The sequence below is a fragment of the Phyllobates terribilis genome, unplaced genomic scaffold (genome assembly GCF_046119375.1).
Source record: "Phyllobates terribilis strain yellow unplaced genomic scaffold, ASM4611937v1 Scaffold_1__5_contigs__length_1240528914, whole genome shotgun sequence".
Lineage (NCBI taxonomy): Eukaryota > Metazoa > Chordata > Amphibia > Anura > Dendrobatidae > Phyllobates > Phyllobates terribilis.
In genome coordinates, this window is record NW_027362761.1 from 329,805,241 (window position 1) to 329,832,888 (window position 27,648).

A 27,648-nucleotide genomic window follows, 5' to 3' on the forward strand; every position below is an offset into this window, starting at 1 on the left:
TTGAGAGTGCCCTCACTTATTTATATTCTAGGGCCCTCACTCTATTATTTAACTCATTTAATTGCAGAGACTACAGAGAAAAAGGCCAGGAGACATGGAGTACTAGAAGGTAGTAGTGCAGCCTGCGATCCTCAGGTATGGCTGAACTGAGCTCTAATATATAACTTGTGCAAGTTAAAGGACAAAGGATATATGGTGCCCCCCTCCAGAATGGATTGGAAAAGCTTCTCCAAATGGCTTAGAGATTTTGATTGTCAATATTCCCCAGATTATATAGCAATAGAAGACTTCTTGATTCTGTACTACTTAGTGCAGTGCAGAATGTGCATCGCATTTCCAAAAATTACTCCTGGGGGCTGTGTCATAGGTGCAGGAAGATTCCATGACAAGGGCCTCCCTTGACAAACATTACCTATGATGGAGTACTGTTGTAGTTGTGGCCCTCAATCCAAATTCATCAGTTGGTCATCAACAGTCAGCGTAAATTTCTATTGAATGTATCTCAGTCACAATGTGGCACAAGCAAGGAATGTTTTTTTGCCAAATAGAGTGACTGACAGTACATTTCTATTGAATATGTATTCCCTATCTCAGTCACAATGTGGCACAACCTGTGACAAGGGCCTCCAATGACAAATGTAACTTTGGTAGGACCATTGTACATTCCAGATTTGTCCACTGCACAATGTGCAGAGGGTTTGTAAAAATTAGCCCTATGGGCTGAGTCATGGTTGATGCAGAAAGCCACCATTTAAAGGACCTCCAATCAAAAATAGTAGTTAGGCTGGAGCAGGAATACTGTCCTTGTTTGTCCACTGCACAATGTGCATAGGGTTCGTAAAAATTAGCCCTATGGGCTGAGTCATGCTTGACTCTCTATTTTGGCTGTGATAGCTAGCTTGGCTTGTGCCATCAACATCTGAAAATCTGTCAACAAAACCCAAAAATGCCAAAAAATCCTGTTAAGGGACGTGGATGTTGTGTTGCAGGGGTGCGTGAGAAGGCACTCAGTCTGTGTCAGGTCAGAAGAAGCTTGATATATCCACTATGTTCCTTGAAAAATTTAGCGGTCTGGAACGTAAACATGTGTGGAAGCCAGAAGAGCGAGAGCAGATTCTGTCTTGGATAGCAGACAAGGCCTCAGAGATTTTGATTGTCAATATTCCCCAGATTATATAGCAAGAGACGACTTCTTTTTTCTGTGCTACTTAGTCCAGTGGGACAAGGAAGTGGATGTGGTTGATGTTTGTTGTGTGTGAGGAACTGCAGCTTGGACAGGAGGTATGAGCGCCTGCTTCTTGAACAGCAGATTCTGAAGGACAGAGCCCAGGCAACATGGCATTGGTTTGACCCGCAGATGCGGATTTGGTACCCTGGTGTTCTGCCCACCTACTGGGGTGCTTGGCTGCCATGTGGTTTTGCACACTGGTGGTGCTCAGGTTGCCTTTGCCCTGGCGTCTGCTCAATTTGGTATGGCAGATGGTACAGACTACAATGTTTTTCTCTGAAGGACTTTCAGAAAAAAAATTCCACACAGCATCTGAACATCCCCTAGCCCTGATTGGTGCACAGTGGGGGTGCTCTTGGGAACAGTTGACCCAGTTCTCATTCTGGGTAAACCACGATCCCTTGGTGCCTGTGTTGGTGCTACATATCCATCTTCCTCTGTGTTGCTGTCATGGCTATGCGTGCCAACGGTCCAGGTGGATCAGTGAACTCCTCATCGACCACCTCATCTTTCATCTCATCCTTCTTCCTAGTTTACATTGTATTCTGACCTGATTGCATCTGTGTCTCATCATTATCAGCCTCCACCTCTGGAGACAGTAAATGACTTTCCTCCAAGTGGCATTCTTCTGGTCCTCAAATATTTGAGCATCAACGCACGCCACCTCCTCTTGTCCCTCTTCAATGCTGCATGGTGATAGGCCAGAGCCAACCAAAGGATACATACCAAACATCCTCGGAGTGGCCAAGCTTGCGGTCATATGTCTCCTGTGACTGATAATGGTGGGAGGAAGGAGAACCAGCTGCAGGATTGGATGGGCCAGCCTTCTGTGTATCCACAGAAGACTGTGTGGTCGGGAAAGATTTGTTGCTGCTTGACAAATGCGTAGAGGCCTTATCTGCTATCCAAGACAGAATCTGCTCTGGCTCTTCTGGCTTCCACACACGTTTACGTTCCAGACCGGGAAATTTTTCAAGGAACATAGTGGATATATCAAGCTTCTTCTGACCTGACACCAACACCATATCCACGTCCCTTAACAGGATTTTTTGGCATTTTGGGGTTTTGTTGATAGATTTTCAGATGTTGATGGCACAAGCCAAGCTAGCTATCACAGCCAAAATAGAGGCAACACGCTCTGCTGAAGCTGATCTGTTTAGGTCAGAAAGCAAACACTGCAGCAGAGCTGTGGCAAGCTTTAAAATAACAGACCAATCAGTGGCTCTCCCCGCTGCACCTCCAACCTGGTCTGGTAGTCTGTGATAATGGGCGTAACCTGGTGGTGGCTTTAAAGGTCGGCAAGCTGATACATGTGCCATGCATGGCTCACATGCTGAACCTAGTTGCTCAGAAATTTCTGAAAACTTACCTTGACTTGCCGTACCTACTTGAGAAGGTGTGTCATATTAGCGCCCATTTCAGCCATTCCTCTACCGCTTCTGCTGCTTTTACAGCGCTGCAAAAGTGCTTGAATTTGCCAAGTCTCCAACTCATTTGTGATCTGCCCACGTGGTGGAACTCAACCTATGATATGTTGGTGAGGATTAGTGAACAGCAGAGGGCAGTAGCTGAATACCAGCTTCAACATGCCCGTCAGACTGAGAGTCAGCCACCACACATAACAACTGTCGAGTGGGTGTGGATTGCTGACATTTATGAGGTTCTTGAGAACTTTGAGTACTGCACCAACCTCGTGAGCGGTGATCAGGCTATTATCACTAACCATCCCGCTGCTGTGTCTCTTGAAACAATCACTGCATTATCTCAAAGAGGAAGCTTTGAGTACCTAGCATGTTGGTATGGAGCCAGATTTCCCAATGGGTGATACAACCAAGCCCAGCCAATATTCTGAGGCAACATTGGGTGATGAGGAGGAAGATGAGGATGATGAGGAGGGAGAGGACTTGTTTTTCTGTGCTACCAAGGGGACTTGTAATGCTACAGAGGGGACACCCAACCCAAGCTTCATGACTGTCCAGCCTGGATGGGCTAGAGAGGAGGAGGTGGAGGAGGAGGAGTAGGAGGCAAGTCAGCGTGAGGAGAGGATGGGTACCATTTCTACTGTTGGGGACACAGCACATTTGTCTTTTTGCAGCTTGGCCCACATGGCACAGTTCTGTGGCAAGACCGTCGAGTGATACACATTTTATCCAACAATAATAATAATAATAATAATAATAATAATAATTTTTAATTATATAGCGCCAACATATTCCGCAACACTTTGCAATTAAGCGGGGACATGTACATACAATAAATTCAATACAAGGTAAGACAGTTTAAACAGTTACATTAGGAGTGAGGTCCCTCCTCACAAGCTTGCATTCTACAAGGAAATGGGTGGACACAATATGTGAAAAGTGCTTGTTATTTCAGGTCTGGCAATTATAATAAGTAGGGCTTTTCATATAAAGCTGCATGATCCGGTCATCAGTCAGTATGCTTAAGTGCAATAATCAAGTATTGAGTGCAGTTATCATGTGCATGGAAGGTGTGGAGGCAGATCAATAGTAAGGTGCAGATTCTGAATAATATTTAGAAGGAGAGAATAGGGAAAAGTCAGTTTACTGAGTAGTTGAGGTGGTAGGCTTGTTTAAAGAGAAGGTTTTTAAAGCGCACTTGAAGACAGGGGGGAGGCTAGGCTGGATAGTCTGGGGTAGAGCATTCCAGAGAACTGGTGCAGCAAGAGAGAAGTCTTGGAGACGGAGGTGCGAGGTTCGGATTATGGGGGATGTTAGTCTTAGGTCATTTGAGCGATAGACAGAGGTAAGAGAGGAGAAATGTAAGGCGGTGCAGAACTGTGGAGACATCAGTGAAGCGGCTGGACAGAAATACGAAACTGGCTGCCACATTCAGGACGGATTTGAGAGGAGAAAGTTTGGTAAGAGGGAGATCGATCAGCAGAGAGTTGCAGTAGTCCAGACGAGAGTGAATAAGAGCGACAGTAAGAATTTTAGCAGTTTCAAAGGTGAGAAAAGGTCAGATTCTGGAGATATTTTTAAGGTGCAGGTGACAAGAGCGACCTATACTGGTTGGCCACCTTTCTCGATCCATGGTACAAGGAGAAATTTCCTTCTCTCCTTTTGGAGTCACCAAAGAGTTTTACAATAGAATCGTTCAAGAGGGCCGTTGTAGATCAGTTGCTGAAAACATCACCCTCAGACAATGCTGGTGGCAGAGGTACCGGCTCTTTTCAACACCAAGGTATAATGGGGAGAGACACGAACACAAGCACCAACAGAGGTTGGGGGAAAATGTGCACAAATTGGGCAATTTTGAATAAACCAGCAAAACAGCAAGGGCTATCTGTGCCTGTAACAATGCCAAGGAGGGATAAGTTGCAGAACATGGTCAAGGGCTACTTAAGCGACCATACGTGCGTCCTTTCTGTCACTTCCGTTCTCTTTAATTATTGCGTGTCTAAGCTGAACACTTGGCCCGACCTCTCCTTATAAGCCTTGGAGGTGCTGGCCTGCCCGGTTGCTAGTGTGGTGTCAGAGCGTGTTTTCAGTTCTGCTGGGGGAATCATCACTGATAGGCGCACACACCTCTCCATGGAAAATGCAGACAAACCTACTCTGATTAAATTCAACAAGAACTGGATCTCTACACACTTTGTAATCCCTCCAGATGACAGCAAGCCAAACTAAATTCACCAAAAATGCAGATTCATGCTACTGCTGTTAACATCACCCCTTTCCCATAAAAACCCGTTTGTTTCCTTCCTTCATCAACCATGACTCAGCCCATAGGGCTAATTTTTACAAACCCTATGCACATTGTGCAGTGGACACACCAGGACAGTATTCCTATTCCAGCCTAACTACTATTTGTGATTGGTGGCCCTTGGGATGGTGGCTTCCAAAATAGTGAGTAAAATGGCCTGGTGCGTGCTTGGTAGCAGGAAGTAGGAAATGTTTGGACTTCTGCTTTGCATAGGGCACTAAACACCTTTTTAAGTGGACTAATGGGGACAGAAGGCAGGATGTGACCACAAAAACAGCGGGGAAAATGGCCTGGTGCATGCTGGGTAGCAGGCAGTAGGAAATGTTTGGACTACTGCTTTGTGTAGGGCACTGAATGCCTTTTAAGTGGACTAATGTGGACAGAAGGCAGGCAGCCACCCCCAAAACAGCGGGGAAAATGGCCTGGTGCGTGCTTGGTAGCAGGCAGTAGGAAATGTTTGGACTACTGCTTTGCACTGGGCACTAACCACCTTTTTATGCGGACTAATGTGGACAGCAGAAGCCAGGCTCTGACCCCTAAAACAGCGGGGAAAATAGCCCGGTACTTTTAAAAAAAAAGGCAGCACAAAATGCTACTACTCTGTGTGCTGGAAAAATATTGCTTTGCCTCTGACAAGAGCTGTTTCAAGATGGACACTGGAAGAACACTTTAACCTTTCCCTACCTAATACACAATCTCTACCTCCCTACACTCTGACTTTGTTGTGTGTCTTCAGCTCTGAAAAGAGCTATTTTTTGGTGGTATTATGGAGCTAGTGAGCGGCTCCTTTGAACTGTCCCTGCTCGAGTATCTCTCCCTCTCTACTCTACACTGAACTAGTACACACTGCAGGTAGCCCTTATAAAAGGGCTTTTGTTTTATCAAGAAGCCTAAACACTCTCCCAGGAAGCTCAGCGATCTCTCCCTATGCTTGTAGAACTCAGGCTCCAGACACAATGTGCACAAAATGGCGGCAGGGCTTAAATAGACCCTATGTCACTGGGCGGCCAGCCAAACACAGTAATGCCACAACCAAGATGTCTGCGGCATTGCTGTGATTGGTTAAGAAGCCCAGCATGTTTAGTGGCTGCAAAGGAGGCGCCAAAACTGCAGGGCGGGACATCCGAATATAGCGAGGGGAGTACACAAATACTCGCCATATAACGAGTTACCCCGAATACCGTACTATCCGTGCAATTAGCGAATAGTAACGAATACACTTGCTCATCACTAGTACAGTAACAACCCATTCAATCCACACAGGCAAAGAAATCAAACCATTGATGTCCATCAATTAAGGAGTGATGACTGGAGGCCGCATACCAAGCAATATGGCAAAAAAACAGTGGTTTATTAGCCTGTAGTGGCAGAAGCAAAGTTTCGGTTTTGAGGTATGAACCTTTCTTAAGCAGTGAAAGAAGACAAATGCCATATATTTAACGTCAAAGTGATTAGAAAGGTGATTATAGAATGTTATAAAAAATATATTGGAGAATGGCTCCATATTAAGCATTATTCGATTTTTTTAGTTTTGAGTTCACTTGTCAGAAAGGTGACATCATTCATACTGGACACCACAGATTTTTTCATGTAAGTTATAGACAGTAAAATTGGATTGTGATATTATTCTTGCTTCATTTTATGTAGTCTCATTATACACTTCAATAAGTCATACAAAAGGTCTAGCACTAGCAGTAATACGTGAGAGTCTAAATATATGGCATTTGCATCCTACTACTGCTTGAGAAAGATTCATACCTCGGAACAGAAATTTTGCCACTGCCACTATGGGCTAACAAACCCATGTTTTTAATTAACCCTTTAAAAGCATACTAATACATACCTGCAACCTGGGCTTTAAGAGCCAGGTACGTATTAGTATGCCCTGTTGATTTCGCCCGCACACAGATTGTGCGGGCGCGATCGCCGCCGGGTGTCAGCTGATTGTCACAGCTGACACCCAGTGCTATGTACTGGGAGCGGTCCCGCACAGCTCCCGGCACATTAAGCCCCGCAATGCTGTGATCAAAGTCGATCGCAGCATTGCGGAGGTAAGCGCCAATACTCATCTCTTCCCCGCCGCCCCATGCTGTCTGAGGCCGGGTCCCGTGGCTGTCATGGTGACCCGAATGTCGTCATGACAACATCCGGGTCATCAGACAGCAGGAAGATACTTTGATCATGTGCAGAGCATGACCAAAGTATCTTTTGCATCTGCAGCGCTGACAGCCTGTATAGCACAGGGATGGTGATCCATCCCTATGCTATACAGGCGATCAGAGTAAAAAAAAGTGAAAGTCCTATAGTGGGTCAAAGTATAAAAGTAAAAAAAAAGTGTTTAAAAATGAAAAAAATATAAAAAAAATTGGTAAAAATATAAAATAAAATAAATAATTCACCAAAAATAAAAATATAATGTACCCATTAATAAATATTATTATGAAAAAACTGTCCCACTAATTAACCCCTAGTGAACATGGTAAAAAATAAAAATATAAAACAAAGCAAAAAACGATGCTTTATCATCATACCGCCAAACAAAAAATGGAATAAAACGTGATCAAAAAGACGAATATAAATAAAAATGGTACCTCTGAAAACGTCATCTTGTCCCGCAAAAAACAATCTGCCATACAGCTCCATCAGCCGAAAAATAAAAAAGTTATAGCTCAGAATAAAGCGATGCAAAAAAAATTTTTTTCTATAAAATAGCTTTTATTGCGTAAAAGCACCAAAACATTGAAAAACGATATAAATGTGGTACCGCTGTAAACGTACTGACCCAAAGAATAAAGCTGCCTTATCAATTTTACCACACGCGGAACAGCATAAAAAAATTTAAAAAAATTCCTGAATTGTTGGTTTTTGTTTATTCTGCATCCCAAAAATTGCAATTGAAAGCGATCAAAAAATGTCATGTGCCTGAAAATGGTACCAATAAAAACGTCAACTCATCCCGTGACATGACTCTGTCAGCCAAAATATGGAAAAATTATAGCTCTCAAAATATGGCGATGCAAAAACTAGATTTGGCAAAAAAATGCATCTTTTCGTGTGTGACAGCTGTCAATCATAAAAACCTGATACTGTATGATTCTGGTATCGCTGTAATCTCACCGACCCAAAGAATAAAGTTGTCTAATCACTCATACCACACGAGGAACGGCGTAAAAAATAAACTCTACGGTTAGGTTGTGCTAGGGTTAGGGTTGGACTAGGGCTAGGATTGTATTAGGGTTGGGGTTAGGGTTGGGATTTTTTTCAAAAGTAAAAAAAAAGATGACGATATGGTGACTACTGTTGAGCGCAAGTGATTGCTACTTGAGTTTGCATCGGGAGTTTGGGTATGCACTGAGTGTCGCGGGTGCTTGAGTGACAAGCTGGAGTCTCCGGCCCATATGCTTCATGGCCAAAAAAAACTTGCGGGGATTGCCTGCCATGCACGAGCAATCGCCGCATGTTTTTTTTGGGTGCCTAATAACCGTGAAACATGCGGGCGGGGACTCAAGCATGTCACTCGAGCACGCGCGATACATGGTGCATACCTGAGTACCCGATGCAAACTCAAATAGCGAGCACTTGCGCTCAAGACTAATGACAACTTATTCAATATGATGACCTAATGTTATCAAATTCGGTGTCGTACCTCTGTGTTCAAAATGTTCACTATACCCCTTGATAAAATCCTTGAGGGGTGTAGCTTCCAAAATGGGGTCACTTGTGGGGGGTTTCCACTATTTAGGCACATCAGGGGCTCTCTAAACGTGACATGGTGTCCGCTCTCAATTCCAGCCAATTTTGCGTTCAAAAAGTCACACAGTGCTCCGTCCCATCTGAACTCTGCCGTGCGCCCAAACACTGTATTTTCCCCACATATGGGGTATTTGCGTACTGAGAAGAAATTTCACAAAAGTTTTTGGGGTCCATCTTCTCTTACCCTTGTGAAAATAAAAAAATTGGGGCTAAAACATAATTTTTGTGGAAAAAGTTTGATTTTTTTATTTTCACGGCTCCATGTTATAAACTTCTGTAAAGCACTTGTGGGTTCAGGGTGCTCACCACACATCTAGATAAGTTCCCTGAGAGGTCTAGCTTCCAAAATGGTGTCATTTGTGGGGGTTTTCCACTGTTTAGGCATGTCAGGGGCACATCTGCTAATTATTCAAGCAAATTTTACATTCAAAAAGTCAAATGGTGCTCCTTCCATTCCGAACCCTGCCATATGCCCAAGCAGTGATTTTCCCCCATATATGGGGTATCTGCTTACTCAGGAGAAATTGCACAACAAACTGCATTGTGCAATTTCTCCTGTTACCCTTATGAAAATGCAAAATTGGGGGCTGAAATACATTTTTGTGGGAAAAATGTGATATTTTATTTTTAAGGCTCAATGTTATAAACTTCTGTGAAACACCTGCGGGTTCAAGGTGCTCACCACAAATCTAGATAAGTTCCCTGAGGGGTCTAGTTTCCAAAATGGTGTCACTTGAGGGGAGTTTCCACTGTTTAGGCAAATCAGGGGCTCCCCAAATGCAACATGGCGTCCACTAATTATTCAAGCAAATTTTACATTCAAAAAGTGAGATGGCGCTCCTTCCTTTTCGAACCCTGCCGTGCGCCCAAACAGTGGTTTTTCCCCACATATGGGGTATGTATGTGCTAAGGGGAAATTGCACAACAAATTTTGGGGTCCATTTTTTCCTGAGAACATAAAAAAAAATTGGGTCTAAAATAAGATTTGTGTGAAAAAAGTTAAATGTTAATTTTTTTCTTCCACATTCCAAAAATTCCTGTGAAGCACTTCAAGGGTTAATAAAGTTCTTGAATGTGGTTTTCAGCACCTTGAGGGGTGCAGTTTATAGAATGGTGTCACTTTTGGGTACTTTCTGTCATAAAGATCCCTCAAAGTGACTTCAAATGTGATGTTGTCCCTAAAAAAATGGTTTTGCAAATTTTGTTGAAAAAATGAGAAATCTCAGAATCAGGGGGATCCGTTCAAACGTTCCAGAGTAAGTATCTCATAAAGCAATAGTGGTCAGAATTGTAAAAATTGGCCTGGTCATTAACGTGCAAACTACCTTGGGGGGTAAAGGGGTTAAAGGGGCTTTCCCACAAACAAAAGTTCAGTTTAAAAATTGGCTATGTCTGAACGTGTACGAAACATACCACATCTCCTGGGCAGGGGAGGAAGCAAAAGACAATACAGACATTACAGCATGGGATCGCAGAGGATTCATTTTGTGAGGTAAAATATTTCACTGCCTGTTTTTAACCACTTCGCGCCAGAGCCTGTTTTTGCCTTCGTGACTGGGCCAATTTTTTCAATTCTGACCACTGTCACTTTATGAAGTAATTACTCTGGAACGCTTCAACGGATGCCCCTGATTCTGAGACTGTTGTTTCGTGACATATCGTACTTCATGATACTGGTAAAATTTCTTCGATATCACTTGCGTTTATTTGTGAAAAAATCAGAAATTTGGTGAAAATTTTGAAAATTTTGCAATTTTCCAACTTTGAATTTTCACGCCCTTAAATCAGAGAGATATGTCACACAAAATAGTTAATAAATAACATTTCCCACATGTCTAATTAACAACAGCACAATTTTGGAACCAAAATTTTTTTTTGTTAGGGAGCTATAAGGGTTGAAAGTTGACCAGCGATTTCTCATTTTTCCAACAAAATTTACAAAAACATTTTTTTAGGGACCACATCATATTTGAAGTCACTTTGAGGGGTCTTTATGGCAGAAAATACCCAAAAGTGACACCATTCTAAAATCTGCACCCCTCAAGGTGCACAAAACCACATTCAAGAACTTTATTAACTCTTCAGGTGCTTCACAGGAATTTTTGGAATGTGGTAGAAAAAAATTAACATTTAACTTTTTTCACAAAAATGTTACTTTAGACCCAATTTTTTTTATTTTCGCAGGGGTAACAGGAAAAAATGGACCCCAAAATTTTTTGTGCAATTTCTCTTGAGTGCGATGATACCCCATATGTGAGGGAAAACCACTGTTTGGGCGCACTGCAGGGTTCGGAAGGAAAGGAGCGCCATTAGTCTTTTTGAATGTAAAATTTGTTTGAATAATTAGCAGACGCCATGTTGCGTTTGGAGAGCTCCTAATGTTCCTAAACAGTGGAAACCCCCCACAAGTGACACCATTTTGGAAACTAGACCCCTTAGGGAACTTATCTAGATGTGTGGTGAGCACTTTGAACCCCAAGGTGCTTCACAGAAGTTTAGAATATTGAGCTGTAAAAATAAAATTTTCACATTTTTCCCACAAAAACATTTTCATCCCTTAATTTTGCATTATCATAAGGGTAATAGGATAAATTGCACCATGAAATTTGTTGTGCAATTTCTCCTGAACATGCCGATACCCCATATGTGGAGGCAAACCACTGTTTGGGCGCACGGCAGGGTTTGAAAGGGAAAGAGCGCCATTTGACTTTTTGAATGTAAAATTTGTTTGAATAATTTGCGGACGCCATGTTGCATTTGGGGAGTCCCTGATGTGCCTAAACAGTGGAAACCCCCACAAGTGACACCATTTTGGAAACTAGACCCCTTAGGGAACTTATCTAGATGTGTGGTGAGGAATTGTTTTTTGAGGTTTTTTTTATGCTGTTCTGCGTGTGGTAAAAGTGATCAGGCAGCATTATTCTTCGGGTCAGTATGTTTATAGCGATACTACACTTACTGTATATTTTTTTTATGTTTTGGCGCTTTTACACAATAAAACAATTTTATAGAAAAATATTTTTTTTGCATTGCTTTATTCTGAGCGCTATAACTTTTTTATTTTTCGGCTGATAGAGCAAAATGGCAGCTTTTTTTTTCAGAACAAGATGACGTTTTCATCGGTACCATTTTTATTTCCATTTTGCTTTTTGATCGCATTTTTTTCCCCTTTTTGTTTGGCGATATGATGAAAAAGCATATTTTTTTGCTCCGTTTTTTATTTATTTTTATTACGGTGTGCACAGAAGGAGTTAATTAGCGTGACAGTTTTATAGATCGGGTTGTTTCGGACGCGGCGATACCAAATATGTGTACTTTTTTTGGTTTTGCATAAATATACGGATTTATTGGTTTAATATTTTAATTATCTATTTTTAGTTATTTTGTGATTTTTTTTAACAGTTTCAAAACATTTTTTTTACTTTTTGTACATTTTTACTTAGTCCCTGTATGGGACATTAATTTTTATTTTTCTAATCACATGTATTACATTGGATGAGATCTTTGCTGACTGTTTCCCAGTCAGGGTGTCCTGCCAGGCTTCAGCTGCAGGCTGAGCCTAGCAGGACACCATATATGACAGATCTGGAGGCGGTCATGTGACCTCCAGCTGCCATAGCAATGCCAGGTCCTGGAAGGTATCAGGGGTCGTCAGAGAGGTAAGTATACGACCCCCTCTCCTCTCACTATATTCTATATGCCATGATCACTATAGATCACGGCATATAGAACATAGCAAAGGGTTAACATCATTGGGACCTGATCCAATCAGGTCCCGATGATGTCCCCTGTCAGAGCTAATGCTCTGCACCAGAATCGCAGCACTTGCAGGACCCTGGGGGTCCTGAGCGCTGTGGGACCACCCACCATTTTTAAACATCGGTGCTGCACAGAGCCCAGGCAGCGCCGACGTTTATCTACAGTGGGAGGTCTGGAACCGGTTAAACAATATTTTACCTCACAAATGAATTCCCTGCGATCCCCTGCTGTAATATCTCTACACTCTTTTGCTTCCTCCCCTGCCCAGGAGCTGTGGCATGTTCTGCACACAGTCAGACACAGCAAATTTTTAAAATGAACTTTTGTTCGTGGAAAAACCCCTTTAAGTTATGTGTAATAATGAGAAATGACACATTTATTGAAATGTATTTAATACTTCGTATAAAAGCTTCATTTTGGTGATAACAGCTTCAAGATTCCTCATCTATGTAGAAACTAGTCGCATGCATTGCTCAGGTGTGATTTTGGCCCATTCTTACACATAAACTCTCTTCAAATCCTGAAGGTTCCTTCTATGAACTCTGATCTTTAGTTCTTTCCATAAATTTTCTATTGGATTTAGGTCAGGTGATTGGATGGGCCATTCTAGCAGCTTTATTTTCTTTCTATGATACCAATTGAGAGTTCTCTTGGCTGCGTGTTTAGGATTATTGCTTGGCTGAAATGTCCACCCTCGTTTTATCTTCATCATCCTGGTAGATGCCAGCAGATTTTTATCAAAAATGTCTTGGTACATTTGTCCATTGATCCTTCCTTCACATATATGAAGTTTGCCGGTGCCGTATGCTGAAAAACAGCCCCACACCATGATGTTTCTATCTCCAAACTTCACTGTTGGTATAGTATTTTTAAGATGACATGTAGTGCATTTTGGCCTCCAAACATGGTGTGTATTATGGCATCCAAAGAGTTCAATTTTGGTCTCATCTGACCAGACTATATGCTCCCAGTACTCAAAGGCTTGTCTAAATGTTGTTGAGCAAACTTTAAACTAGCTTTAAAATGCTTTTTGTTCAGCAATGGAGTCACGTGTGGTGAGCGTGCATACAGGTCATGGAGGTTGAGTTCATTACTTATAGTTTTCTTTGAAATAATTGTACCTGCTGCTTCCAGGTCATTCTATAGCTCTCCACAGGTGCTCCTTGGCTCTTGGACAACTCTTCTGATAATTCTTTTTACTTCTTTGTCTAAAATCTTGGGAGGAACACTTGTTTGTGTTTAAGGTTAAATGATGTTCTTTCCACTTCCAGATTATGACCCCAACAGTAGAGATGAGCGGTGTTCGACTCAAACTGTTCGCCAATCTCAAATTCGAGCTGTTTTGGGCGGTGTTCGAGCCTTTTGACGAACCCGAACGATTTGAAAAAAATCCGGCTGTTCGAGGTTATGTTCGATAACTGTTCGTGCACCAAAATCATAACTGGATTTTTTCTCAGTAATGCTGAAAATTAATGTTAATACGCAGTTTGAGTGTACAGCGGGGCAGGGGGAGGGGCAGGGGATGGATCTCTGCATAAATAATGAAGATCTCCATTTTTTTTTCTCTTTCCCGCATTTACAGTGGGGAGGTGCAATCTGTCAGCCTATCAGCAGAGCACACACGGAGCGAACTGCTTTTTTTCACACAAGCAAGGGCATGTGTCATTGGCAGTGTATGTCACATGTCCTTGCCCTATAAGACCCAGCCATTTTCCACGTAGCCACCATTTTCTCACTGCTGCAGCTGCGTGTTACACGGCAACACTGTTGCTGTGTGCGCTATACTTAGAGAGTTAATTTCAAGCCAATTTTCGCACAAATCTACAGATATCTTTGGAGTAGGGAATAGTTGTGATTGCAGTCCTTTTGAGGACTAGCTTACATCATTTCCTACGACTTTTATCAGCCAGGTCTGTGCTCTTAAATAGATAGGTTGGGCGTAGGGACTAATTGTAATTGTAGTCCTTTTGAGGGCTAGGTTACATCAGTTCCTATCACTTTTTGCCAGGCAGGTCTGTGCCAGTGCTGTGCAAGTTTTTTTCACAGCATTTGGCTAAATCAAGCTAAGCAAATCCTTTTTGGCCTCTTGCAGTGTGCGTTAGTCAGTGGAGTAGCCTATCTGTGTTGCAAGCTACACCACCTGTGTATAGAATACAATTTTTTTTACTGCACCTAGCCAAGTAAAACCTTTTGGGCATAGCATCATTCTATTAGTCCATCTATACTAACCTCCACCAGGTTGCAAATTCAAAATAATTTTTATCTGCATCTAGCTCTGAAAAAATATTTGGGCTTGTAGCAGTGTGTGGGACTTGTTCTATTAGTCCATCTATACTAACCTCCACCAGGTTGCAAATTAAAAATAATTTTTATCTGCATCAAGCTCTGAAAAAATATTTGGGCTTGTAGCACTGTGTGGTACTCATTGTCTTAGGCCATCTATACCAAGCTCAACCAGCTTTGAAATTAATAAGAATTTTTAGCTGCATCTAGCTCTGAAAAAATAATTGGGCTTGTAGCAGTGTGTGAGACTTGTTCTATGAGTCCATCTATACTAACCTCCACCAGGTTGCAAATTAAAAATAATTTTTATCTGCATCTAGCTCTGAAAAAATATTTGAGCTTGTAGCAGTGTGTGGTACTCATTGTATTAGGCCATCTATACCAAGCTCCACCAGCTTTGAAATTAATAAGAATTTTTAGCTGCATCTAGCCCGGAAAATAATTTTTCTTCCCAATAGTGGTAGCAATAGAAATATGGGGCTCGCGCCTGACTAACAAAAATATACGCTTCATAACAAAAACCACCAGCCTAGCGCATAATAAGATGGCATCATCGTCTCTCCCAGTGCTAGGCCTACTACGCCGGCTAGCAATCCTGTGCCTAAAACACAATGTATAGGTTCGCGGTAGCCACGATGCTGAGGGGTCTAACGCTGCTGCTAACGCTTTATCACAATTCAATTGGCAGATTTTCACAGAGCTCCTCCCCAACGCCCACCCATCGGGCAACAGTTGCCCACCCTCCCTATGGGACCTAGTGGCGAATAGTTGATGCCATTATTCAGAGCGTCAGATGCCCCGTCGACGTGGCAAGCATACGGTAAGGCATGGGAAGAGTGGACACGACTAGTAGCAGGCAGACGGGTTGACCAATGTGAACAAGCCAGATTTCAAGTCACCATAGAATTTCTCCACCAGCTAATGATGAGGGGCATATCAGGGGCGTCAGCGCAGCGGTGTCTGACCAGAGTAACATTTCACTTCCAACTACTGAATTGGGGAGATGTGACAAAGAGATTCATCATCAGACAATCCATAAAAGGGTGGAAAAGGGGTCAGCCAAGTCAGGAGTGTATTTGGCCCGTCCCGTGTCACTAAAACTGATTTCTCACATCATATCCCTAACAACATTAACATGACACTCACAATTTGAAGCAACACTACTGTCTACTGCATTTGCAATTGCCTTCTTCGAAGCGCTATGCATAAGCAAATTAGTCCCTCAATCCAAAATTACCACCAGTGGAGGCTTATTAAACCAGGAAGTAGTCATAGCCAATAATGCAATACGTCTACGCATACGCCAATCGAAAACATTTCCAGCGGGCAGGGGCACTTGGGTACTTCTACAACCCACAAAAGGTACACTGAGTCGGGTAACAATAGTAAAAACATATATAACCATCAGATCACAAAGTAATTTCTTCCTATCACACATTGATGGAATGCAATTATCAAGATACCAGTTCCAAGCTATATTTAATGAATGCATAACATCGGCAGGGAACCAACCCAAAGATTATGGGACACACTCATTCCGCATAGGCGCGGCCACGGAAGCAGCAAGAGCAGGACTGTCAGAAACAGAAGTTCGGAGGATAGGGAGATGGCGATCCACGTGTTTGGCGAGATACATAAGACCGGACTTGTTATCCTAACGTGGTTTGTTTCTTTTACAGGTGACGCTAAGCCAACAGTGTGGGTGATAGGCCACTCGTATATATATTGGGCAGAAAAAAGGGCGCAAATCCGCCCAGGCTGGAGGAAATTAGAGTTTCATAACACATATTTCAACTGGAGAGGTATTAGAGGCCTGCTATGGCCAAAGGTACTAATGGAGGTAATCAAGGTAGGGAGAGAGGTAAGAGGTCCGGTCATCTTAGTTATACAGGCCGGGGGAAACGACCTAGGTCATCACAAGAGTGCATAACTAATGTCAATAATGAAACTAGACACTGAGCGCTTCAGAGAATTTTTCACAAAACTAACTATAGTATGGTCACAGATTGTGCCGATAGCGGTATGGCAAGGTGCGCGAGACATCACGGCCATCGAACGGACAAGGCGGGTAATAAATATTCGGATGGCAAAATTTAGAAGAGACAGAGGCGGTGTAGTGATACAACACCGACAACTGGAAGGAGATAAAGCAGGCCTCATAGGGCCCGACGGTGTTCACTTAATGGATATTGGACTGGACATATTCCTGTCAGGACTCCAGGACGGAGTGGAAGAAGCGTTAAGAGTGATGGATGGGGGTCAGAGTCCTGCATACGAGTACGCAGGATCCTCCGTGGCCTGGAAAGAGAAAGGACATGTTGGAGAGTTACACTTGTTGGCCAACTTGCTGGTGTGGAGACCCAGGGCATGCTGCAACAAGCTGAATTATTTTAGAAATAAAATGCCTTTCTAATGGAATGAGTATAAAGAGTTAATAAAGCTGTGACTGATCCTCACCCATCCAGTTGTAAGAGTTACATTATTGTATTGTCAAGGAAAGGGGGGCGGTAGGGGGGCTGAGCGTCTGGGTTTGGTTGAGGGTCCCCACAGTCTTCCTAGGCTAGATGCATTTAAAAATTCTTATTAGATACACAGGCAGTGCAGCTTGCTTCGCAGCTGGGCTACTACGCCCAAAGTATTGCCTAGGCTAGATGCAGTTAAAAATTCTACGCTGACTAGCAGACACTGAAGCTTTGAAGCAGACCTCTGAGTTAACAGCTCTTCAGACTCAACCATCTGTGTTACCCCAAGCAATAGTGTACGTAGTTTCTTACAGTTAATAGGGGGGGGGCACCCAACCCACCTGGAATTGAAGATGCCAACGTCACGTAAAACACAGCAAGGGGACTCCATAAAGAGTCTCCATTTTATCCAAAAATTGTGGCACAGACACCACTTAAGTGGCATCAATTGCCCCAGAGTTGCTTACAACGGTTGGTGAGGTAATTTTACCAAATCTCAAGCTTTTAGTCTCCCCAGGATGACACAGGGGTAGAAAAGTCCTTGCGGATCCATGATTTGTTCATCTTTATGAACGTGAGTCTGTCTACATGCTCAGTGGACAGCCGCGTGCGCTTATCTGTCAGCACACCACCAGCAGCGCTGAACACACATTCAGAGAGAACGCTGGCTGCAGGGCATGACAAGATCTCCATGGCGTGAGTGGCGAGCTCCGGACATTTTTCCAGATTGGAATCACAAAATGAGCAAGGGTCCAGTGACACAGTCATGGCTTCGATGTTCACTTGGAGATACTCCTGTACCATCCTCTCTAGGCCTTGACTATGTGTCAGACTCCTTGTCTTCTGTGGCCTTGCAAAGGATGGACTAAAAAAGTGGTGAAACGATTCCAAAAAATTGCTGTTACCAGCAGATACTGTGTTACTGTTACGATTTGAGTGATGAAGACTCGACAGTCCCACGGTTTGCAAGTTAGAACTGTGAGATTCACTACGTGCACCACTGGTGTTTTGTGGAAAAGCACATGTAAGATTCTGCAACAGCCTCTGCTGATACTCCTGCATGCGTGAATCCCTTTCTATGACAGGAATTATTTCGGCAAATTTACTTTTGTACCGGGGATCTAAGAGTGTGGCAACCCAGTAGTCGGGATTACTTCGAATTCTGACAATCCAAGGGTCATGTTGCAGGTAGTGCAGCAAGAAGGCACTCATGTGTCTTGCGCATCCAGGAGGACCAAGTCCTTGTTGTGTTGGTAGCGATGTAAGAATCATGCTTCCTTCCTCTGCCCTCTCCCCCCAACCTCACACAACAGAAATGTGATCAAGGTCTCCCTCATCTGATGAGTCTTACATGCCCATCGCCATTTCATCCTCCACTTCTTCCTCGGCTCCTGCACCTTCCTCAACAGTTTGGCTGCTAACATGCGCCCTGGTTAATCCCTCTCCCCCACCCTCCCATGCCTGCCGCCTTGGTGCTGCCGACCGTCTGGACCTTGGAGATGTTATCCCTTCCGCATACGACTCCTCCTCTACTTCCTCCACCTCCTCTTGTCCCACCACCTGACTCTGAATTCTGTTTAACGTGTGCTCCAGCATGAAAATCACCAGAATAGTCATGCTGATAATGGCATATTCAGCACTAAACATCTTCGTCGCCATTTCAAAACTGTGCAGAAGGGTCTGTGGCGCCCCTGAGGGTTCAGTCGCCACAGAGGTACTGCATCTCACCCAGAGATGTGGTATCTCACCCTCAGGTAAGGAAGGAGTATGGCTCGGGACCCTAACACCTGCATCCAACACATACCCGCAGTGGGGGTAGGGCGAGATTGCTCCTAAGGGAGAGCACAGTCCCAGGTCCCTAGCTGGCGGGAGGGTCCTATGTAGTGGGTGTGGGTGGAGAAAGCAGCTTAGGGGAGCACATGACAGGGAGAGTATAAATAGGAAGCCATCTTAGAAAGAGCAAGCCAGTCAGAGGAGGAGAAGTGACAGGAGCAGAGGCTCTGCATGAGCTCTGCTCCGGAGGCGGGCCTAGCCTGGGAGGCCCAGGACTGAAGGAGAGAAGAGAGGAGTGGGAGGAGGAAGGCTCCAGGAACCGAAGTGACCCTAGGGGTAAGGGCCGTGCAGAAGGCCACCCGTACACCCGCTGCTACCAGGAGGTAGAGGGGTGAGGCTAGATAAGGGGAACCGGTCCCTCAACGAGCGGAGAAACAGCAAGGCTCAACTAGAAACCGGAGGCTGCAGCATTTCATGTACTGCAGGCCAAAGTCCACACCAGTTTCACTAAGAAGGTAGCCACATAGGACCCAGGGGACGGAACACACGTCGCCCGCCAAGGCCTGAGGATACCGGATAGAAGTGTCACTGGGTGTGAGGTGCAGGGAGAAGGCCAGAGAAAGGACACACAGAAGGGGGTCCTGCTAAGTACTCGGAGCTATCTGGGGGTGGACTGAGCCCCTCACTGAGTACGCACATCACGACGGGGGAGATTGCTCTGGTACCTGTAATCTGGACTGCAACAACTGTGAGTAAAGATCTTGGGACTGCATCACATGGACTCTGTGTTCATTACTGACTCCCTGCACTACAACCACCATCATCCACCCACACTGCCCTGAAGCTACACTCTTCCTGTGGGGAGAAATAATACCATTTCTGCAAAACCACCAGCTTCAGAGGACTGTTCCGCAGCGGCGGCCCCTTTGGCCACACTCCACAGGTGGCGTAGTCGGACATTATAAAACCCATATATACAAACTACCCTTGGATTGACCGCCCTGGGTCACGGACCGGGTCACCGCCACAGTGACTACAACCCCCAGTGTCTACCGGCCCGGCTCCGTGTACCGCACGGCCCAGGGGGTGCATCAACTTCATAGGTCACTGATCTGAGACCACTCCTGCAGCGTGATTTGCCCCACCTCTGGATCTCGTTGGCCCAGGCTATACGTCAGAACCTATTGCACCAGGGCTTGTCGGTGCTGCCACAGTCGCTGCCACATGTGCAGAGTTGAATTCCACCGTGTCGGCACATCGCTTTTCAGCCGGTGAATTGGCAGGCCCAACGACTTCTGTAGAGATGTAAGTCATTGAGCTGCGGGATGCGAACGGCGGAAGTGAGCACACAGCGACCGTGCCCTCTGCAGAAGGCCATCTAGTCCGGGAGAGTAGGCTAAAAATTGCTGGACAACCAGGTATGCAGAATATACAAGGCTCGTGTGTGACCTTGCCCCGGCGAAGGGGTGCTCCCAGGTTTGCAGCATTGTCGCACATGTCCTTCCCTGGTTGCAGGTCCAGTGGAGACAACCATTCATGAAACTGGGTCTCCAGAGCTGACCACAACTTCTCAGCTGTGTGACTCACATTTCCCAGACATTTCAAAGTAAACACCACCTGATGCCTTTGAGCCCTGCTGCCAGCATAGTAAGGAGGTGTGCAGGATTCCTTCTGCGCAGTAAGAAAGCGGGTGGCATTACCAGACAGGCTTTGGGTGCAGGTGGAGGACCGAGAGGAGGTTGAGGAGGCAGAAGCAGTGGAGGAACTTCTAGATAAAGAGGACTGACGTACAACTCGTGGGGACGGCAAGACTTGGACAGCAGCCCCTTGTCCTACTGTTACCATAGTTACCCAGTGCCCAGTCAGCGACATGTAACGCCCCTGTCCATGCCTACTCGCCCATGTGTCTGTGGTGAAATGCACCCTGTCACACACAGAGTTTCTCAAAGAAGCGGTGATGTTGTGTGCGACATGCTGGTGGAGCGCAGGCACACCTTTCTTTGAGAATTAGTGCCAACTGGGCATCTGGTACTGGGGCACTGTGACGGACATAAGGTCTTGAAAATCCTCTGTGTCCACCAGGCGGAAAGGCAGCTTTTTTGTAGCCAACAGCTTTCAGATGGTGAAATTCAACCTCTTAGCTTTGTCATGGCAAGGAGGAAATGGTCTTTTACTTGTCAACATCTGAGGGACCGAGGGCTGGCTGTTGTGCTTAGACGGGGTTGAGTAGGGTGTCACCGGCAAACTTGCCGGTCTGTGAGGAAGATGCAGGCGGAGAAGTTAGGTTGCCTTGATCCAAAGGTGGTGCTCTCGATGTCGGAGAGCGCTCTACACCAGCTGGTGTTTCCACTTCCAAATGAAATGATGACCTGCCAATCACACTGGCTGTTGCGGGTAAAGAGGTGGCAGGTCTGCGTCCAAAAACATGTGTGACTGCTGTCCCCCCAGTCACAGAGGATGAAGAGGCCGCGGATGCACAAGATGGGGCAGACGGTGGTTGGCCCGGCCTGCTAGGCCACATTGTACCACAGTGAGCTTCCCACTGCAACTTATGCTTCATATCCATATGACAGTTCATGCATGAAGTACTCAAACTATGGATTATTTGGCCTCTACTTAGCTTTTGGTGACAAATATTACAGATAACACGAGTTGGGTCATCCTTATTGATCTGAAAAAATGCCCAGGCTATGCAAGGCTTAGAGCCCATGCGACCTGAAGAGCCACTACGACTTCGGGTCAGAGTCAGAGTTGTGGTTGAGGATGCTGTTGTTGATGTGCTTCCTGTACTCTGTCTCTGTCCAGGAAGGCGCAACCTAACCTCGTTGTCAATAGCATCTGTGACGCCCAGCTGCGCTTGATATCGCAGATCCTAGAAGAGTGCATTGATGGAATCCTCCACAAGAGGCCCCCATAAACATTCACACATCTCCACCTTCCACCTCAGACCAGCAGAGAGAGACAGTTAGGGATATAAATAGGGATGGTGGAGCTAGGCAGTTCAGTTCCTCTGAAGAGTTCCTGCAGTAGAGAAGCCTAAGAGAGGTCAGTCTGCAGTGGAGCTCAGTCTAGTCTAGAGGACTCAGTTAATAGTTCAGCAGTGGAGCACAAGGCTCCTGCTAGCTAGATTCAGGGAGCCCAGTTAGAGCTTAAGATGTGCCAGCGCCATAAGATCGGTAAAGCGCGGCAAACTGCCGTTAGTGTGTATAGCCTAGTGAGGGCGCGAGTAGGCCGAAGGCGAGTGGAGAGTTAGTACATAGGGGGCAGAGGAGCTTAACCAGCTCACCCCAAAGCATTTATCGTACACCGGATCCGAGCTTACCAGGATCTCTATGACCCAGTAAGGTATAACCAGAATCCCTGGAGAACTACAAGTCCCAGGATCGCTAAGGTGCTGATACGTAACAGAGCCAGGAGACGCTTGGGCCCCGCATACTGGGAGCGTGAACTCCAAGACAAGGCCCTACCACAAGGTCAGCCAGCGCCGGATAGAGACAAAGTTAGGCCTATCTCCAGGCAGGTCAGAAAATTATTACGCAGAGGCAAGAAACAGGAGGCCTTACACCCGCTCTTTGGAGAGGATCCTGATATGCACCCTTCACCCTACAGTGCTCTGGGTTGTGCCTGAATTTCCACCAGTGAAAGGTACTGAAGTGACTACCGTGTCCGTTCCCGTTCTTGCTCTGACCCAGCTGGGTCTCGCCTGTCCTGCATTCCCCCTGCATATGCGTTTCTGAGGCCTAGCTCCACCTGTGGGAGCTATACCATCGAGCTGCCTTATCACTGGCCTCAGTGGACTGCTGCAGTGCTGGTGCTTCTCACCAGATACCACAGGTGGCGTCACGAACTCTTATAAAGTTAACAATTATCTACCCTTTTATAGAGTGACCCCAGGGTACGGGCCCAGGAGCCGACCACCGCGACATCCCCAAGGCCAGGCAAAGGCTCAGGTACCGAGTCATCCCCATCCCCTGGGCTAGTCACATCCTCCTCCACCTCCTCTGCTGACCTCATCAACTGGCTGACTGGGTTGACAGTAAGTGGGATCTCCAACCTCGTCATCATCACCCTGTGTGTTCTCACACCCGTCGTCCTCAGAGCCAACCTCTTCCTGCCCTGACCAAAAAGTCAAGTTGTCGCTCCAATCATGTATTTCAGTCTCATCATCATCTTCATCATTGTCTCCACCAACAGGAGTTACAGTTTTGGGAACGAGGGTCTACATTATGCTCAGAACCTTCTTCATCTGGTCCTGGATCCGACTCATAAAGATTCTGGGCATCCTCGTCTGGATTAACAGAAGCTCTGGAGCAGACCTCCATTTCCCAGGCTATAGTATGAGTAAACAGCTGTGCAGACTCAACCATCTGTGTTACCCCATACTCAGACGGGAAGCTGGAGACTTGGGAGCTGTGAGGAAGCAAGTGCGATTGGGGTGACACCTCTGAGGACTGGAGTATTTGTGATGTTGAAGTTGAGGTGGAGGAGAGCCCACTATAAGGAGCACTTGATATCTATTGAAGCACCTGCTGTTTTTGTGCCTCATCTGGAATTTGTAGCGATGGGCGTGTCCATAAGAAAGGAATCATATCACATTGTCCACGAAAGAAGTAGACATCTTAGTTTGGCTGGAAGATGGTCTTTCTTCTGAAGATGTTACTCCCCCCCCACCGCGGTGGGGCTCGACCCACCAGCAGACAGGCACCAGTTTAGGGAGAGGGGGGCTGGCCGTCAGGGTCCACCGCGGCTCTGGCACAAACCCGGCAACACGGAGGTTGCACGGGCAGGAACGGACTTGCCGTGTCGGCTTCGCACTCCAGCGTAATCCATCTGCCCGCTCGCGCCCGTAACCTCAAAGGGAAGCGCAAGAGGCTTTTCTTCCCAGGGCTGTTCCCCGCCCAGCAGGAACGTGGGGGAGCTCAGGTCGGCCTTCCACTCTACTCCCTTACCTCCCTCGCCCTCTTTCCTTCTTCCGTTCTCCATCTAGCCCCTCGGCTCTGTGGAGTCCGCTCTACCTCCAGCTCTCTCCTTCTCACAGGTGGACTAGCGCGTTTATTCACACTGTGGCGAATCTTTTGGGCCCAGGCATAAGAAGTTGTTGAGGTAAGGGATAATATGTGCCCCCTTAGAAACGTCCATTACAACCCATTCGAGGAAGCAACTAAACGCCTCAAATAGTGAGCAGGATCTGGACCACCCCATGGGCAAACATCGATCTATTTAGCATGCTCCTTCCCAGAAGCAGCCCAATAGGTGGACACTATTCGGAGGCACAGGTAGTAAGTAACCGGAATGCCGCATCAATGTCTGTTTTGGCCATTAAGGTGACCCTTCCCAAGTTCTTGATCCGCCTGATTGCCTTGTCAAAGGATGTACAGTATATACTACTGTACTTGGTTCCGCGTCGATGTTGTCGTTTACTGACCTGCCCCTTGGATATGACAAATGGTGGATTAGTCCGAATGTATTGGGTTCTGTTTTTGGCACAACTCACAACGGGGATACCACTACGTCTTGTAAGGAAAGTGTTCTAAATGGAACCGCCATTCTACCTAAAGATATTTCTATTTTTAATTTTCTTGTCACGACATCTGGGTGTTGGTAGGCTGATTTTAGATTTTAACTCCAGCCTTTCTTGATTTTAGAAGGGCATGACATGCCTATATCTGTGTCTCCCCCTCCTTTTACTCCTCCACCTCTTTTCTTTTCGCATGACTATATGTACTTGTCACTTTTCCATGTGTTAGTTGTGTCTTCTGAGCAGTTTTTCAGCTTTTGGACACCTTTGAAGTGTTTTCTATGTGTTTTCTATGTGTTTCTATATGTTTATGTTTGCCTGCAATTGGTTTTAACGGTGTTCGAAGGTTTTCGACGAACAGTTCGACGAACAGTTCGGCGAACATACGGGTGTTCGACGAACCGAACTGAAGTCGAACACTATGGGGGTGGCTCAACTCTACTTAATAAACCTGACAGGGCACACCTGTGAAGTAAAAACCATTTCTGGTGATCACCTCTTGAAGCTCATCAAGAGAATGCCAAGAGTGTGCAAAGCAGTTATCAAAGCAAAAGGTGGCTACTTTGAAGAACCAAGAATATAAGACATATTTTCAGTTGTTTCACACTTTTTTGTTAAGTATATAATTCCACATGGGTTAATTCATAGTTTTGATGCCTTCAGTGTGAATGTACAATTTTCAAAGTCATGAAAATACAGAAAAATCTTTAAATGAGAAGGTGTGTCCAAACTTTTGGTCTGTACTGTATGTCACACAAAATACTTAATAAATAATATTTCCCACATGTTTACTTTACATCAGCACAATTTTGGAACCAAATTTTTTTTTTGTTAGGGAGCTATAAGGGTTAAAATTGAGCAGCGATTTCTCATTTTTCCAACAAAATTTACAAAAACATTTTTTTAGGGACCACATCACATTTGAAGTCACTTTGAGAGGTCTTTATGACAGAAAATACCCAAAAGTGACACCATTCTAAAAACTGCACCCCTCAAGGTGCTCAAAACCACATTCAAGAACTTTATTAACCCTTCAGGTGCTTCACAGGAATTTTTGGAACGTGGAAGAAAAAAATGAACATTTTACTTTTTTCACAAAAATGTTACTTTAGACCCAATTTTTTTTATTTTTGCAGGGGTAACATGAAAAAATGGACCCCAAAATTTGTTGTGCAATTTCCCCTGGGCACGAAGATACCCCATATGAGGGGAAAAACCACTCTTTGGGCGCACGGCAGGGCTCGGAAGGGAAGGAGCGCCATTTGACTTTTTGATTGTAAAATTTGCTTGAATAATTAAAGCCCCTGATGTGCCTAAACAGTGGAAACACTCCACAAGTGACCCCATTTTGGAAACTAGACCCCCGAAGGCACCTATCTAGATGCATAGTGAGCACTTGGAACCCCTAGGTGCTTCACAAATTGATTTGTAAAAATGAAAAAGTTTTTTTTTTCCACTTTTTCATTTTGCGAATCAATTTGTGAAGCACCTAGGGGTTCCAAGTGCTCACTATGCATCTAGATAGGTGCCTTGGGGGGTCTAGTTTCCAAAATGGGGTCACTTGTGGGGGAGCTCCAATGTTTAGGCACACAGGGGCTCTCCAAACGCAACATGGTGTCCGCTAACAAATTGAATGGAAAATCGGCTCAAATTGTTAGCGGACACCATGTTGCGTTTGGAGAGCCCCTGTGTGCTTAAACATTGGAGCTCCCCCTCAAGGATTTTATAAAGGGGTATAGTGAACATTTTGAACCCAGAGGTACGACACAGAATTTGATAACATTAGGTCATCATATTGAATAAGTTGTCATTAGTCTTGAGCGCAAGTGCTCGCTACTTGAGTTTGCATCGTGTACTCAGGTATGCACCATTTACTGCGTGTGCTCGAGTGACATGCTCGAGTCCCTGCCCCGCATGTTTCATGGTTATTAGACACCCAAAAAAAACATGGCGGAGACTCGAGCATGTCACTCAAATGCCCACGATACTCAAAGCATACCAGAGCACCCGATGCAAACTCAAGTAGTGGGCACTTGCGCTCAACACTAGTCGCCATATCGTCATCTTTTTTTCTTACTTTTGAAAAAAATCCCAACCCCATCACAACCCTAACCCCAACCCCAGCCCTAACCCTAGCCCAACCCTAACCCGAGAGTTTATTTTTTATGCCTTTCCTCGTGCGGTATAAGTGATTAGACAACTTTATTCTTCGGGTCGGTGCGACTACTGCGATACCAGAATCATATGGGGTTTTTTTGATTGACAGCTGTCACACACTAAAAGACGCATTTTTTGTAAAATCTAGTTTTTGCATCGCCATATTTTGAGAGCTATAATTTTTCCAGATTTTGGCAGACAGAGTCATGTGACAGCTTGTTTTTTGCGGGATGAGTTAACCTTTTTATTGGTGCCATTTTCAGGCACGTGACATTTTTTGATCGCTTTCTATTCAGATTTTTGGGAGGCAGAATAAACAAAAACAAACAATTCAGGAATTGTTTTTTTTTTTTTTTATGCCGTTCCGTGTGTGGTAAAATTGATAAGGTAGCTTTATTCTTTGGGTCAGTTGGTTTACAGCGGTACCACATTTATATCGTTTTTCTATGTTTTGCACTTTTACATAATAAAAGCAATTTTATAGAAAAAATTATTTTTTAGCATTGCTTTTTTCTGAGAGCTATAACTTTTTTATTTTTCAGCTGATGGAGCTGTATGGCAGCATTTTTTTTGCGGGACGAGATGCTGTTTTCAGTGGTACCATTTTTTGTTTATATTCATCTTTTTAATCACGTGTTATTCCATTTTTTGTTTGGCGGTATGGTGATAAAGCATTGTTTTTTGCTTTGTTTTTTTTTTTTTTTTACCGTGTTCACTGAAGGTGTTAACTATTGGGACAGTTATATAGGTCAGGTCATTCCGGACGCGGCGATACCAAACATGTGTACTTTTATTGTTTTTTGGTTTTTTTTTCATAATAATATTTATTGATGGGTGCATTATATTTTTATTTTTGGTGGATTATTTTTTTTATTTATTTTTTTATTTTTTTACAATTTTTTTTTTATTTATTTTTTCACTTTATGACAATTTTTTTTACTTTTTCCCACTATGGGACTTTCACTTTTTTTTCTCTGATCGCCTACATG